The sequence below is a fragment of the Orbicella faveolata genome, unplaced genomic scaffold, assembly GCF_042242905.1.
Source record: "Orbicella faveolata isolate gen_17 unplaced genomic scaffold, um_ofav_v1 contig_14, whole genome shotgun sequence".
In the NCBI taxonomy this organism is placed as follows: domain Eukaryota; kingdom Metazoa; phylum Cnidaria; class Anthozoa; order Scleractinia; family Merulinidae; genus Orbicella; species Orbicella faveolata.
This window is the reverse complement of record NW_028301541.1, coordinates 10588812-10604870: the sequence shown is the minus strand read 5'-3', so window position 1 is coordinate 10604870 and position 16059 is coordinate 10588812. Positions and strand designations below refer to the sequence as shown.

Here is a 16059-nt window from a genome sequence, read left to right as displayed (position 1 = left end):
TGAATTTGATGGTCAGAAGTCAACAGGATATGGCATCGAATTACAAGGGTTTATATGGGATTTTCTACAAGATATCCATGAAGGTAGTTAAAAGAGAAAATTCTCAATAAAAATGGCTTACCTTATTCTATACGTGTGTTGTTTGCTCTTGGTGTAGTTATTTTGCTGATTTAACTTGATTTAAGCGAATTTTTTTAAGGGGAAACCGGAATTCAAAAAAGGCGCTTAAATCAAGTTAAATCGGAAAAATAACTACACCAGAAGCAAACAACAGCCGTATGGAATAAGGTAAGCCATTTTTATTGTGAATTTTCTCTTTTAACTACCTCCATGGATATCTTGTAGAAAATCCCTTATAAACCCTTGTTCGATACCATATCGTGTTGCTTGTGTGGTTCATAGAGAGAGCTTGGGCTGCCTGTGAGGTGATATGCTTCTGCCGTCGGTTACTGAGCTAAACCATGCCTGACTAGGCGTTCAACTGTCGACAAACCTAGGTTGGCTTACTTTTGATTTTGCCGCCATTTACCGAGGTTTGCTACTGTGTTTACACGATTAAAAATTTCACTTCAGTAAAGTTAAAACAAAACCAAGGTAAACATCTCTCGTGAAAAACACGGTTTTTATGTGGATCAATAGGTGCTTATCCCATAATTTACAGACTCGTACCTAGTCCTTTTCGGTTTGAAATCAGGCAAAAAAGGCCGCCATACGTATGTACCGTTGCAGTTATGTCCTGTGTTGCAGACATGTCCTCTGACGTAATGTGATATACTGAGCCAATCATATCATGCGTTCTATCTAATAACACGTAGCATAAGACTGGTAGCTAAACTCCGTTGCAGTTCGGTCTTCGAGCAAAATTGATTTTTCGAGGGGTGGCGCACGGAAGCAATATTTGACTTTGTATATCTTGACTCTGAACCAGAGTGACTCTGAACGGAAATATACAGCGGCTATTTGCAATAATTGTATTTACCTCACAAGATTTCTATCGGAAATTGACCGCTTAGTGTATTTTCAGTTTTAAATTCAACATGAATATGTTTGATCGAAGATTGAAACAGTGGTTGCTCTCCGGTTTGCGAACTGCGTGTTCCCGACCAGCCAATATTAAACTCCTCGCTTCGATTATCCTCAAATCGTTCAGACCGTTCAATGATATTACAGAGGCAAAACGAAATCTGTGAGAAGTAGTGTAACCATTAGTTTCGGTGCTGTAAAACTACCACTCGATCTGCGCAATATTTCTCTATTCCCAATCTTGTCACTCGCACGAAAGCCGGTTCGCGAAAGCCCTCTTCTCAGTGTAAGTTTGTTGAAGCTGACTGAACCTTTTGGGTAAGCCGTCTCCTGTAGCATCGAACATTTATTACAGGAAGTTTCTTGTTGAGTAGATTTTATGGCCGGAGTGCTTTCTAACTGTCCCTAGTTCGCTTTGCCTTATAAAACAGAAGTAGTAGTCGAAACACCACACAGCACTTTGTGGCCTATTCAAAACACCACAGAGTGCTTTGTGGCCTATTGATAACGCCACAGAGCGCTTTGTGGTGTTTTATTTTGGGATTTAACATTGAAAACTTGATGGCTCGTTGACACGCAAATATCTCACAGCTATTTTCTGAAATAATTTGGTTTTTCCAATTTTTCACACCACAAAGCGCTTTGTGGCCTATTCAAAACACCACAAAGCGCTTTGTGGCCTATTCAATACACCACAAAGCGCTTTGTGGTCGTCATAATTATCATAGCGATTCCGTCAGTTGAAGTTATACTATGCGGACAAAACTGGCAGAGGGGAAAGGAACCAATAGATTTTCGCAAACGTGCTGAGGCAGGTTATGTTGAACACTATTTTTGCTTTTAGAAAGAAATATCACCGAATCTCCAATGTAAGACTCGATACCCTTAAAAGTACTCGTTATGGTTATCAGATGGAGTACTGATTGCTAATGCGATTTGCATTCCTAAGATCGGCTGGAACTAGCTACAACGGGTGCCTGTTATTAACCGGGAGAACGATGAAATGAAAGCAGAAGGTTGAAAATTAGGAGTTCAGTGATACTTCAACAATAAATCACTTGTTTCGGTCGGAGAATCATAGAGGGATTAATTATGCTCATTGATTTATAGCTCTATTGTTAGTCCTCGTTTGTAGGCACATCCCTCAGGAATTTAGCATTGAACATGGAATGAAACTTACGTCGGATACTGATATGGGTATTTCTTTCTTCACAAGTCTATGGATCTCGTCATAACATTGCAAGGTGAAGAACTCGTCCAATGTTTTACCAACACGGACCTCGTGCTAGTTCAATAACATAATTCAGTTACGACAAAGAAGACTACAAATCTTTTTTTATTTATCGCTAGACTGAAATTTATACAACTAGTGTTTTCATGAGCAGGTATAATTACCAATACCACTATCAACTGGAATCCTATAGATCTTTCTATACACGGGCGAATGAAAACAATGACTTTTGACCTTAAATTAATTGGCTTGAATTATCTGCAATGCTAGACAAAATTATGGGCACATGAGCTCACGGATGATACAAACCGTTGCTTTATCCAAACAGTTTCGAAAGTTATATTTTACGGCCTGTTTTTAGCCTGTGTTGTAAAACCACTATAATTTCGAGATTCGTATTGTTACAAAGGCAAAATAATCAAAGTTAGAATAGGTTGGGAAATTCTATTTTTGACAGGTAAATGCCCTTTGGACATACTAATATAATACTTATCATTGCATTTACAGTGGTCACCGTACCTTGTTCATGCATTTTGATTAACTTACTTTAAGGGCCCATTAGCTGATCTTTTCGAGCCGTTGCTGAAGAAAATTTATTCTCATATAACCTCATCATTTTTAGTTAGTTCAGAGTTATTTCATGTGTTTTAACTTTTCATGATCAGTAACACCAATGATGACGTCATCAGGCCACGCCCTTGGTCATGTGACTAATACTGAAAAAATGCAAAGGCTCCCTGGAAAATTACTTTATCGGGATTTTTTTCATTGATTTAATGTTTTAAATTTAATCCTCATTACGCTATGCATAGATTTTGTTTCATTTCTACAAGGTCAGATTTTGGGGAATTTCAAAATATTGAAAAATTCGTAATTTTCAGAAAAAAGTATAATTTCGAAAAGGGAATCCATAGCTATGTTTCCAAAGTTGGCTTTAAGTGAAACTCGTCGAAAAAGGCTAGATTTAATGAAAAACCGCGTTTCCTTTACCATTTAAAAAAACCGGACGTGCGCCCGCTATTTATTGGAAGTTACCCTATCAGCACGTGCGCACTTCACTAACAGCGCACTAACAGCGCACTTCAGTACGATCAAACATTGTGGCACGGAATTAGTTTTTCTCTTTCGTTTGCTCTGTTTTTCTGTTTTTCTCTTATTTGTCTTTGCTCGTATTTTTTATCTTGCATTTGTGAAACACAGAGAAAAAAAATCATCTAAAATGTAAGCGAATTTGCAAGGCATTGAGTTGTTTTTATTTTCTTCGCTCAGGCTGACGTAAGTAACTGGAAGTGAAATTTCACCTCCTTAGCAACGCGCGCGAGCGCGCACACAAATCGGTCTTTGGGCTCTTAACCAGAAAACCGAGGAAGGTGGCCACAGTTAGTCATGCACGACTGTGAATGGGTGTTTATAACAAAGATGAAATGTTCCGTCACTATTTTGTCCCTTAAATCTAGACCCAACAAAACTATTCACAGACAACACAGTGATTTGTGGTTCATTTAGTAAAAAAAAAAAAGTAATGACATATTTTCTTCAGCCTTTGAGTTTGGGTTAATTTGAATAAGCTGTTGTAAATGTAGAACAATCAAAACAATTTCAGAATCATCCTCTATTCACTTAATTATTAATTATTAATACATCTGTGAAAGAAATACTGACAAAAATTTAAAACATCTACAAAATAAATACTGATTATTCTACATCACTATCACTAAACTCATCCTCTATTAACTTTCTGTAGAGGTCTTCATCATCATTGTCATGTTCTTCTTGCCCTTCCTCTTGTTCTTCTTGATCCTCTTGTCTTGTTCTTTTTCTTCATCATCATCTTCTTTTAACTCCCCTTCCTCCTCATCCATCATATCATCTAATGCCTCCAGGTATGGTTTGGCCAGGCTATTAAAAATATGGAGAGGGATTTACTTCATTAATAGACACCACAATATTGTGGAAAACTGACACTTTCTGTGAAGGGGCCCATTTCTTGAAACTTCCTGGCTACTCAAGGGCTTGTCAACTTACAGGGACCGTTTTCAGGCTGATGTTTTGGGCCCAAAGCACCACACTACATAATGAAGCTGAAATCAGTTTTTAACAGAGCCTGGTTTTCTGGTTAAGAGCAATTTATATCATTAGGCTAGCAAAACTAGTGCCAGTCCCAAACCCCACATTAGAATTTAAAATCCTTAAAACTCATAGTCTTGTTGTTATTGGGATAAGATGTTCTACAATCAAGGACAAAAGTATTGGGACAAATTTGTACTTTTGGCACTTTTGGCACTTTTGCACACATGCCAGATGTGAATACAACTTCACCTGCCTAACCTCGTCCCCCCACCCCCATACAATGTTGAAAACTATTACCTGTAATTTCTTCTGATTTTAAACATTGTATGGGGTGGGGAGGGGGAACAGTAATGCGTCTCTAAAAGGAAAGCAGTGCTTTTTTCAAACTTCAGTAGTAAAACACATACAATTCGTTAAATTATATAAGTGTCTCAAGGACTTCTGTCCACGATTGTAGGTTCTGAACCACAGAGCCACAGATTTAGGAAAGCCATTCCCTAATATGAACGTTTTAATCAATGTTTATGCCTAGAAAACAAGACATACTGTCCAGTGTTTGTGTGCTTCCTATTAATGTCAATGGATGTTCTTTTCAGAGAAATGTCCAGGAAATGGACCATGCCATCTTCAAATTTGTTGACTGTAAAACATGTCGGATTTATTTGATTTGTCCATCGACAGCATATCATCAAAATAAGTAATAATAATTGAAGGGGTGAGTGCAAAACCATGCTAAGTGACGATTTGGGTGAAAAAAAAAATTTTCGCGAAAGGGCTTGAATTTTTGCATGTGGTCTTCAATGTAATAGAAAAACGCGGCCCTGTATTTTTGTCGCTGGTTTTTGCTTCGTTTTCGAGTTACAACGTATGCAAAAATACTTGGCTTTTCCTAGCCATGTCTTTAGGAGTTTATTTGTTGAACAGCAAACAGGCAGACTGTTTATAGTGTATGAGGTCAAAATCAAATCTCACAACATATATAGAGCGGAAATCTGGGAACAGATTGTTTACGTCGGTTATTGTGACGTGAGCACAACACGTGAATCGATCGAGCGTCAAACGAAATTCATCGAACAAAAAAGAGATGTGCCGCATTAGAGCTCTGTCAACTAATATCTTAAGCATTGTTTTAAAGTACCTTGTATGCCTGCCTGGTGGTTGAGAGGCATCATAAAGTCTCGATAAACCCGTAAGTCATCAGCACGTTTTAAAGAATCAAAATGTGTTCTGAAACTTCGAAGGCAGCTGATATACCGTAATCGTGTTATCGCCGTTCAAAGTCAGATCGAGCCAGGCAGCAAAGTCCAAGAGCAGTTCTTGCCCAAGAAAACTACCCTCTGGTGAGTCGTAGCCCATTTGCCAAGCGTTGCTAACGTCAAAGTTTGGAAAGCGAGAACTGGTTTTAGACTTATAAAATTTGTCTTGTGTCGACCGCCATGTTTTCCCGCACAAGAGGTGTAAAGACCCTTCCCGGCATGCATTGCGATCACGTTCTGCAGACGTTTCTCGAACTGGCAACTAGATTGTTTAAACATAAGAATGGCCAACAAGTAGCGATCGATTGTAACATAGATCTGTGATCTAGGTTGCGTTGATTTTATTTCAAATCGGCATGATTTGTAGTGTTTTGAGCTTCTGGGATCAGCGGACATGCAGATGTATGGAGACCCGTACGTTGCGGAGAAGGGTTAATCTGTCAGCCCTATTTATAGCGCATTTTCACGTGAAATCAACATCATTGAGCTTACAAGTTGCGTGAAATTACCATTTTGCTGTTTTCTAAGTGAAACTAGCATCCTTGCCGTCACGCGTTAACGTGAAATCAACATTTTAACCTATTTAGACCTGAAATTAACATGATTGAGCTTATGCGCTGCGTGAAATTGACATTTTCCTGGTTTCTAAGTGAAACCAACATCCTTGCCGTCACGCGTTAACGTGAAATCAACATTTTAACCTATTTAGACCTGAAATCAATATCATTGAGCTTATGCGCTGCGTGACATTGACGTTTTGCTGGTTTCTAAGTGAAACCAATGTCCTTGCCGTCACGCGTTAACGTGAAATCAACATTTTAACCTATTTAGACCTGAAATCAATATCATTGAGCTTATGCGCTGCGTGAAATTGACATTTTGCTGGTTTCTAAGTGAAATCAACCTCCTTGCCGTCACGCGTTAACGTCAAATCAACATTTTAACCTATTTAGACTTGAAATCAACATCATTGAGCTTATGCGTTGCGTGAAATTGACATTTTGCTCGTTTCTAAGAGAAATCAACCTCCTTGCTGTCACGCGTTAACGTGAAATCAACATTTAACTTTTTTTGACCTAAAATCAACATTTTTGAGCTTATACGTTGCGTGAAATCGACATTTTGCTGCTTTCTAAGTGAAATCAAAGTTCTTGCGGAGGCGGTGGGCCGATCCTTTGTTATGATAAACTGAGGCGAGACTTCCACTTATAACAAAGGCTTTGCTTGGCTATTATAACAAAGGATCGGCTCTGTTTATCATAACAAAGGCCCGGCTTCGTTTATTTGAAGACCTCCGCGGGAAAAGGGCGCTAGGTATTTTAATCAAAAGTGAACTTTGTCGAAAACGCTCCAAATTTCGCATGCAGTTTTGTTTAGGTATGTTTAACAATGTCCCGTAGTTTTTCCTTTAAGGTTACAGTATACCTTCAGGGGTGTCTCGCGCGCAAGCGATGTAGCGCGTGCAGTTTAAGCTGTAGATACCTAAACCCCTATATCAAATTAAAACTTATGGAGCTGGATATCAAACTATACCAACAATTTTGAAAGAAAATGAATCGTCGAATTTTTCACGACCACTAAATGCGAGGGCCCGAATCACCTTTCGAAAGCTACAAGTCAAAGCGAATTTCGTTTTTCGCCAATTTAATTTTTTCCTCGGTTTCAGGGCCCAAAGCGCTTAAAAAACGTGTCTGCGTTTTGGCATATTCGATTGCAGTAAAAAGTTACAGAACATTTTCGAAATAGGATTTAAAAAATGTGGAGTGATCGTACAAAAATCGCTCTCGAAGAAAAAGTATTTCGAAATTAACAATTCCCAGACACGCTTTTGTAGTTTATATGTTAAACTAGCCACTGTCCAAATTTAAGAGTAATTGAACAAATTCCCTTTGAGTTATAACTCTTTAAAGTGTCTGCTTCAAGTGAAAAAATTTATTCGAGAAAACAGCGCTAAGAAAAATTTTCTGCTTCGCGAACAAACTCCGCCCACAAACGCCTTCAACTGGGTTCTCAGGTAACTAAGCCAATCAGTGCAGGGAAAGTTTACTGCCGTTAACCGCCTGGTGAAATTTACGCGCGAATCTCTAAAAAACTCTTGTGTTTCGCAATGCGCTCAAGGAACCGAAGGCAGAGAGATAATTTTTCTGTAGCTCGGTTTTTCTTGAAGCTGGTCTGGCAAAATGGGGAAGACTAAAAAGGATACGAACGCTAGAGTGGCTGAGCGAAGGAAACAAACAAAAGACAGCGCGGAGAGCAACTGTGTGTGGGCAACTGTGCATGGATAATATTTCAAATGGTCTCAATGAGTCCGACGATTCGTCGATATCGGACTCATCAGAAGAGTCTCTGTCAGCATCCCTGTTATTGCTGTCAAGTTCCGAAATTTTTACAGAACCTTTCTTTTCTCTCACCACTAATATTTGCCCGCCTTATACGATAACTATAGCTTCATCCGCGTGGCGAACTTTCGCTTCTTCACTCATTGATGTATTTTCATTCGTTCTTCGCTGTTTTCGCTTTTTCGAACCGGTCCATGGTTTAAACGTGGTCTATGTTTACTTATAACTTAATAGAGACACGCCTAATATCAAAAATGCTGGGTAGTCGGAACAACAATGCTGATCAACTGAGTACTCAATTCGTGACATCCATATAGGTAATTCCCGCGAAAATCGTCTCGGTTGATTGCATACGCGCCATAGGGCTGTCAATCAAGAGGTAAACTTTTACTTCCGGTGAAAACGTAAAACCGCCATTTCTCCGCCAATATTTAGCCTTTTTCAAAAATTTTTTTTCAGAAATTAGAGATTATTCTTCGACCTCTATTTTGACCCAAAAATCCAAATTTGAAGAAAATTGCCGACCCGAAGGTATACTGTAACCTTAAGCTTCGCTTCGTTTTCGAGATATTGCGTATGCAGAAAAACCACTCGGTTTTCCTAGCGGCGTCTATATAAACGAAGCAAAAACCAGCGACAAAAATACAGGACCACGTTTTTCTATTACATTGAAGACCACATGCAAAAATTCAAGCCCTTTCGCGAAAATTTTTTTTTCACCCAAATCGTCACTTAGCATGGTTTTGCAATCACCCCTTCAATTGGACCAAGTGGAGAACAATTCAGGGAGTAATTGCGTGAGTAATTTCAAAATAGGACGAGCGCAAAGTGCGACGCCGATTTGAAATTACGAGCATGATTACTCCCTGAATTGTACAACACGAGGTCCAGTTACTAATAGATCGTATCTATAACAAATTTCGGAATTAAAAATGTCTTTTGGGAAAGTTTTTTTGAGCGAAAAGGCACTTTTCATAAGTGTTGAAAACTGAAGGAAACATTGCGAAGGAAGCCATTAAAGCGCGTGTAATTGACGTGAAAATCACGTGGGTATCCAACAATTGGATACCTATAATTATTATAGGTATTCAATTATTATAGGTATCAAATTACAAAAAGTTCAAATTGGATACCTGTAATTGGACACCCACGTGATCATGCGCTGATTACGTGACAAATAGGTGCGTGGAGAACCAATCACGATTGAGAATTTTGTTACAGATACGATTACATCCATAAAACTACTCATTTATAAGGCCACTGTCAAGCATTTTACGAACAATATCATTTTTGAGTTCTGTCATGATAAAAAAAAAACAACGGCCTAACGAAGAACCCAACAAAATGCCATCAATTTGCTTGTTGAGTGCTCTCTGAATTAATTTGGTGTTAATCAATTTATTGTCATTTACTCCAAAGAAAACAATCTGAACAACTGTCAGGGCTTGCAAACTCCAATTCCTCTTAGTGTTGAAAACAAGTTGTTTTCCTTCCACATCTACACAGGAGAGTACCATATGTGGGTGGTGGTGGTGGTGTTGTATCGAGTTGTGTTTGACAAACCCTCTTTATTCTTTTTGGTTCCACATAAGGAATATAAAGGGACTGGTTTTTAACTGTTTAATAGCAAACCACTTTATTTTTAAAAAGTGTCTGTCAGTTTTAGTTAAAGTTAATTTGGCTAACAATTCTTTTCTATTTTAATGTATGTTGCATGAAAACTGTGATCTGGAGGGCCGTGGATGCAATTTATGTTTTTTTGTAATTTTGAAAAGTCAAGCCGAACACCATTCTTATCATGGCTTTTTTATTGATTCCATTTCATCATTACTTAAGGTGACTCTGCAGTTATTCTGGGCACACTTGCTCATGTCAAAGTTTGCAACATAAATTTTGGAGCTTTGAAGTCTTGGCTAAGAAATTTTGGGAAATATTTTGACTTTCACTCAGAGATAATGTTACTTAATTCCATTTACTGGGGATAATATTTTTTATTCTAGCATACTGGTGTTTAACTGGACCCCATTATTTTGACAACAACACTACCAGTAAAAAAGATAATACCAATAATATATAACAATAATATTAATGATGATGTTGTGCTTCAGGGCATGAATTATGTTTTCATTCATGACAGTTGGTTCATTGTATTTGACCAATAAAGTGCTTCAGTGGGTCTATTTGTCAGAAAAGTGGAGTCTCATCAAAATGTGTGGGCACAGTTCATGGATGTTTAAAATCTTGCGAGGGATGTGCTCTATGACTGATTAATCACACAATGAATCACTGTTGCAACACCAAAACAAGAAGGCAAGTTTATAAAATAAAGTTGAGCATTTCTGCAAGTTGAAATTTTCTTATGAGTGCTAATGGGCAACAAACGTCTATTAGGTAGGCAACTAAAAAGACACATGGGGAACCAACAAAAGCAGAACTAGTTACCCAAAGGGTGAATTAGAAAGAAAGTTAGTGTCAAACACTGCATGAATAGCTGTCAAGCTCATTCTAAGAGTTTTGTGGCTTCTTTACTCTGCCCCTTCGACTCCTCGACCGCTCTTAATTCATTTATGTTTGTTGTGCCCCAAACCATTGCAGGAAAGAAAATGAGTGCTTTGCAGGCTGTAAGTATACAGTCATGTAGAATACAGTAGGGGCAATTGTACATGTATGGTTTACCAGTTTTGTCATTTAAGTGCTGTTGTTTACTTTGTCTTGTTCACATCTTTTAGGGTTTGAAACAAGAGTCACAACAAAGAATAGAAAAAATATGTGCACTGTGACAAATGCTTAAGTAACTACATATGATATGCAAATATCTTCTGTGTAACACGCAGCAAAAATTGCTTGTACATGTATAACTGGGGATACATCTGTACCTTAACCTATAATACACCACACAACCTCCCAAACTACCGGCAAATTGAGAATTTTATTTCATATCAATTTTAAAAACAAAATTATTTTGTTGTAGTGGGGACAATGGGTTGTTGACGAGTTTAATGGATACACAAGGATATTAAGCTATGCATTAAAGTCAGGTACTGTACAATCACTTCTTACTTAAGATTTTGAAACTCCATCCACTAAACACTCCCTGTGCTAAATTTTAAGCCTTCATAGCAGGGATGAAAAGGAATTAAAAATTAGAAACTGGCTAATTTATCCAGGTTCAGAGAAGATGTGTTTTGAAAAGTAATAGCCAAAACTATAAGTTGGCTTTCTCTACCACATTTGCTTTGCAATGTTCTTCTTAGTATTGCTGGAGTATTTAGTGTTCAAGAAAAAACTCATAAGCTAACGAGATATTAAAGCATAATATAAAGACATAAACCCTAAAATTCTTGAGAAAGTGCTGCCATTACAATTAAGGTGGCCGAACACAGTTTTCGCGAGCGTTTTTGCTGATGCAATTCAGCACGTGCACAAGGATTGCAAAAAACAAACATGCCGTCAATAGAGCGATCATTTTATTTACTCAACACCCACAGTATCTGTGCTATTTTTCTCTATAACTGAACGCAGTAGTGTATTGATGACTTAAGTCTTTTATCACAAAGATATGTTAGACAAGGTAACGATGCAAAGAACCCAGCAATTCTTAGCTTTTCCTTTGTTACCGAAAGAACCCAGTTAAATGCAGCGCATGCGTAGTAAGTAAAAAAATTGCGATTCAATGAAAATTTGCACTCTCGGAAATATGCCAATTTCTCGAAAAACCACTCATTAGAATTTCACGAAATTTTGCACGAAAATACTTTAGGAAATAAGTAACTGGAGTATCGAAAATTATTGAACTTTAATAAAGGAAATTCTAGATATTCCAGTGAACCTTCAACAAGGGATAATTAAAGATCTCTCTGTTAAATTATTAGCAAAATAGTGTTAACTTGTGAGAATCATTACAAGCTTGTTGCACGCAAATTATAAAGAAAATCTAATGACTAGATTTTCTACAAATAAACAAAACCGATTTTAAAGGCCTGTTTATTTTTATTTGTGTTGCCATGGCAATGGCACATACATCAGCTTAACCATCAAAAAACCAAAGTTTGTGTTGTTAACTTCCCTGCTGCCATTTTTGGTGACGGTGAGATCAAGGGTTTTAGAGAAAGAGGTGAATGAAACACAGGTATCAAAAACTATGTTCAGCCACCTTAAGACCCATTTATGTACAGGTAACAAAAAAAAGAAATTATTTTGGCAAGATACAACTCTAAAAAAGTTATCAACACATGGCAACTGATACATATACTAGTAAGGGCTGATGCTCACCATCCCTAGTCCCTTCTCTGCTAAGACTTTCTTCAGTTTGTGCATGTTTTCCCTCATCCAACCCATGATGATCATCCATTACTGCAAAATAGAAATTCAAAGCATTATTAATAAACACAAAATCACACAAATGCAATGATATTTTAAGTTAGATTGACTGTTTTAAAATAACATACAGGCTTGTAGAATAAAAGTTGTTCCTCGGTAAAGGGAAATTTAAAAGAAAACAAAATTCGATCAGAAACAACTGCAAGAGTAAGACTATCTTATCAAGACCTAGGTTTTTTAAAGTCTACTTCAACTGACAGTGAAACAAAAACAGAACAGACTGAATCTGTAGTGGCAAAGTTTGGCTGGTGAGAACTACATCATATTTACCAAGTGATAAAAGACATCCTTGAGAATAAAAATACAAGAAGATAAACAAACCGTTTTCCCCTTCTTTACACATTAAAAGAGCAAACAACCCAAGTATCCAAAAATAAGAAAAAATTCTCCAGAAGATAACAAGAATGGTAATGTTCCTGACACAAGAGCTGGCACAAAGAGATAATGGCAATGCCACCTAATGAAGACATGACAAGGCATTGGCATGTATCCCTCCTGGTACTAATTAATGGACTAGCCGCATAGAAATGGAAACCTGGGCAAGTACTTCTTGAAGCAGTGTCACATGATGACTATATACACTACATGTACGTGTCTGCAAAACATTGCTTCATAACAAACAGCTTAAAGGATGCCAGTCAACAACAGAAGAAAAGAAGGACAAACAACCCTAACCTTTCCTGCTTACAACTAAGGTGATTCCTTAGTACTACATTGCAAACCCTTCGAGTGCAGAATTTTACACTTACTCAATAGCATGCAAACAAAATTATTACTCATGGACACAAATTATGACTTTGAAATCCAACAATGTGAGGAACATTTTGATTCTACGTCATTTAGATTATTTTAAATTCTTTCCCATAAGTTGTTTATTACATTCTTCCTTATGCTCAAAACTTCATGTATGCCTATCAAAGGTCATCAAAAAATTAAACTGTACCTTCCAGCCACCGCAAAATGTAATGTGGAGTGATGAAGTAAATGAATAGTACTAGAACTGGCAAAATAGTGTAAGACTGGTACATCATATCTCTTTTGCAAGCATGCATGGTGACCTATTTTAATTTACGCTTAGGGTTGGTTCACACTTTGACATAAGCATAAGCATAAACATAAGCATAAGAAAAATATGTGTGAACCGGGGTTACATAAGCATTAGCATAAGCATAAGCATAAGCATAAGCATAAGCATAAGCATAAGCACAAGGAATGGAACTTTTTCCATTTTCTTATGCTTACGCTAGCCTTATGCTTATGTTGTGAATACTTGAGTGTGAACCGGGTATACATAAGCATAAGCGTAAGCATAAAGAGTTTTCTTTTCAGCGGAATACACAAAAATAAAATCCAGGCCCACTCTGTCAGAATCTATCAGCTGAAAACATGGCAACGCAGGTGAATGAAAAGTTGGCGGAATTTGTCCGCAGTTATCCTTGTTTGTACGACAAAAAAATCAGCAGACTTTAAAGACAAAAACAAGAAAATGTTTAGCTTGGAGTGATGTAGTAAAGGAGGTTGGATTAGAGAATGGAAAGTGATACACATTCGAATGATAATAGAGAGGTTAGTTCCATTGTTTTGACAGGTTAAGCAATCTTCTTCGATTTCTACCGCTTAACAATAGCAACAATCCAATTTCGACTTCGTTATCTGCCATCTTTGATTCCTGAGAGGTGAACTGCGCCTGCGCAATGGCCATCCTTATGCTTATGTTTATGTAACCCCGCTTCATACATATTTTTCTCATGTTTATGTTTATGCTTATGCTTATGTCAAAGTGTGAACCAGCCCTTAGCTAAACGTAAATTACTGTGCTTGGCAGGGAACAATCAGGGAAATGTATTGTACGTTTGTTTTCATGGTTGTACCCAGGAGTTTTGCTTACTTTAAAATCGGTAGAAATCATTGCCAATACTGATAGAAGAAAAGAAATATCAGACAAAATAAGGGCTAAAAAGTTAATTCAAACTGTCACAAGAATTGTAAACTTGATTTCTTGACATCCTGAACTAAACTCAAATTTCTTGAACTGTAACCAATTTCAATCCTCGCAATCCTACACTTTATTTCGAAACTACTGCTTTTGCTTTGTTCTATAGAATTTTCTATCCATCTAAGTTGTATATTTGGTGGCATTTGGTGATACAAGGTGGAAATAAGCGGCAGGTTTCTTCCACAGGTCACAGGTCACAGGTCACCAAAAATATGCCAAAACGTCATAAAACAGATGCATTCAAGTGCGTCCCAAGTGCAACTATAACAGCTCTTTTCTGCGAAAAAAAAAAAAAAAAAAAAAAAAAACGCGTAGGGGAAATCAGTTGTAGCACTGAAATAAAAAAAAAATTGATCCAAAGAAAGTCAAGACTTACTTCTGTTGAAAACATAAATTGTTTGTAGCCTTTCAATATAATATGAAAACGAAAGAGGCTTACACTGATCTGTGAATTATGCATTTACTTACACGTGATTTGTGAACCAACGACTTTTGCGGGAATAATTGTCTACTTTTTTTGGAGATTTTAGCGTCATTAAAGCTCGTAAACTACACTAAACTAGATGTAAAACCTGCCCATTCCACGCAACTGAGAACTAACCACAGCGACAGTGAACCAGGAGGACCAAGAATCTAGTCTGTCACGATGTGTCACACATGCACATGGCATTTCGAGGCATCAAAATGAAGGGTTCTGTATGTTTTGCGAAACGTGGATGGAATTTGTATTTTTATGTGACACATGATTTAGCCTTTGCATTTTTACGTGAAAAGTGATCTTTTCTGTTAATGTGAAGCTGTTTTCGAATTTTTTGTTATGCATGAAAAGGCGAATTACTTATGCGTGAAATTGTTTTCAGAGTAGGTATAGGGGACCCTCTTGTTTCTGTTTAGTACATACTCGTTGTAAAGATTTCCAAAAAAAAAAAAATATGGAAATAAAACAGTTCAATTTGCTATCATAATGAATTATCTTATGACGATAAAATATATGTGACACTACATGTCTTAAAGCTACATTTCAACCCATTTTGTACATATATCACCCCTAGAAATTTTTTTCATTAAAATTATACAGTAAGACATTTTTACTTAGGGTTTGTTGCATGGAAACATCGATAAACCTCTTGGGAATCTTGGGTAAAATTTACATCGCTAGTTTTATTGAGTGCTTTTTGATTGTGACCTGTGACCTGTGACCTGTGACCTGTGACCTGTGACCCGTGACCCGTGACCTGTGACCTGTGAAAGAAACCTGCCGGGAAACAAGCTGAGTGAAAATTTGCTCTGACAGCATGACAGCGTTTCTTTATGCCCGTGACGAAGGCAAATGATACTACGCAGTTTAATAGCACGATAGATCCTAATTGCAAAATGCAAAACACAACAGTGTGGACTATACAAACTAGTGCCAGCTTAGTTCGTGCCGCTTGAAAGCAACACGATCAACAATACTTAGATGGCAGATAAACATGTCGAAATGGCTTCGTAAAATTGAGCCATTAATACTCACTCCATTACTACAGACGACATTATACAATACACTACACTTCACAAAGCTTCTTACCAACAATATTAAGCTTCAAAGGCAGCTGTAAATGTGTTTCGGAACATGCAGAAAGATCCGACAAAACATAAAAGTCACAATCGATAGGTTTCGAGCGTTCACCTGGCAAACACCGTCCCGTCCCCTAGTAAAATAATCTCAGAGGACACGATCACAACGCATTTTCATTGGAAGAAACAACAACACATACAACACAG

The 16059-nt window shown here is 37.5% G+C and overlaps 1 long non-coding RNA gene across 1 annotated transcript; it reads right to left on the bottom strand.

Moving 5' to 3' along the window:
- Positions 1–2346: 2346 nt before the first annotated feature.
- On the bottom strand, positions 2347–16053 carry LOC110041561 (uncharacterized). Its single transcript, XR_016206364.1, has 3 exons — positions 15863–16053; positions 12192–12272; positions 2347–4153 (listed from the first exon to the last, which is right to left on the bottom strand). It is a non-coding gene; the product is annotated as an uncharacterized LOC110041561 (long non-coding RNA).
- Between the last annotated feature and the right edge of the window lie 6 nt (positions 16054–16059).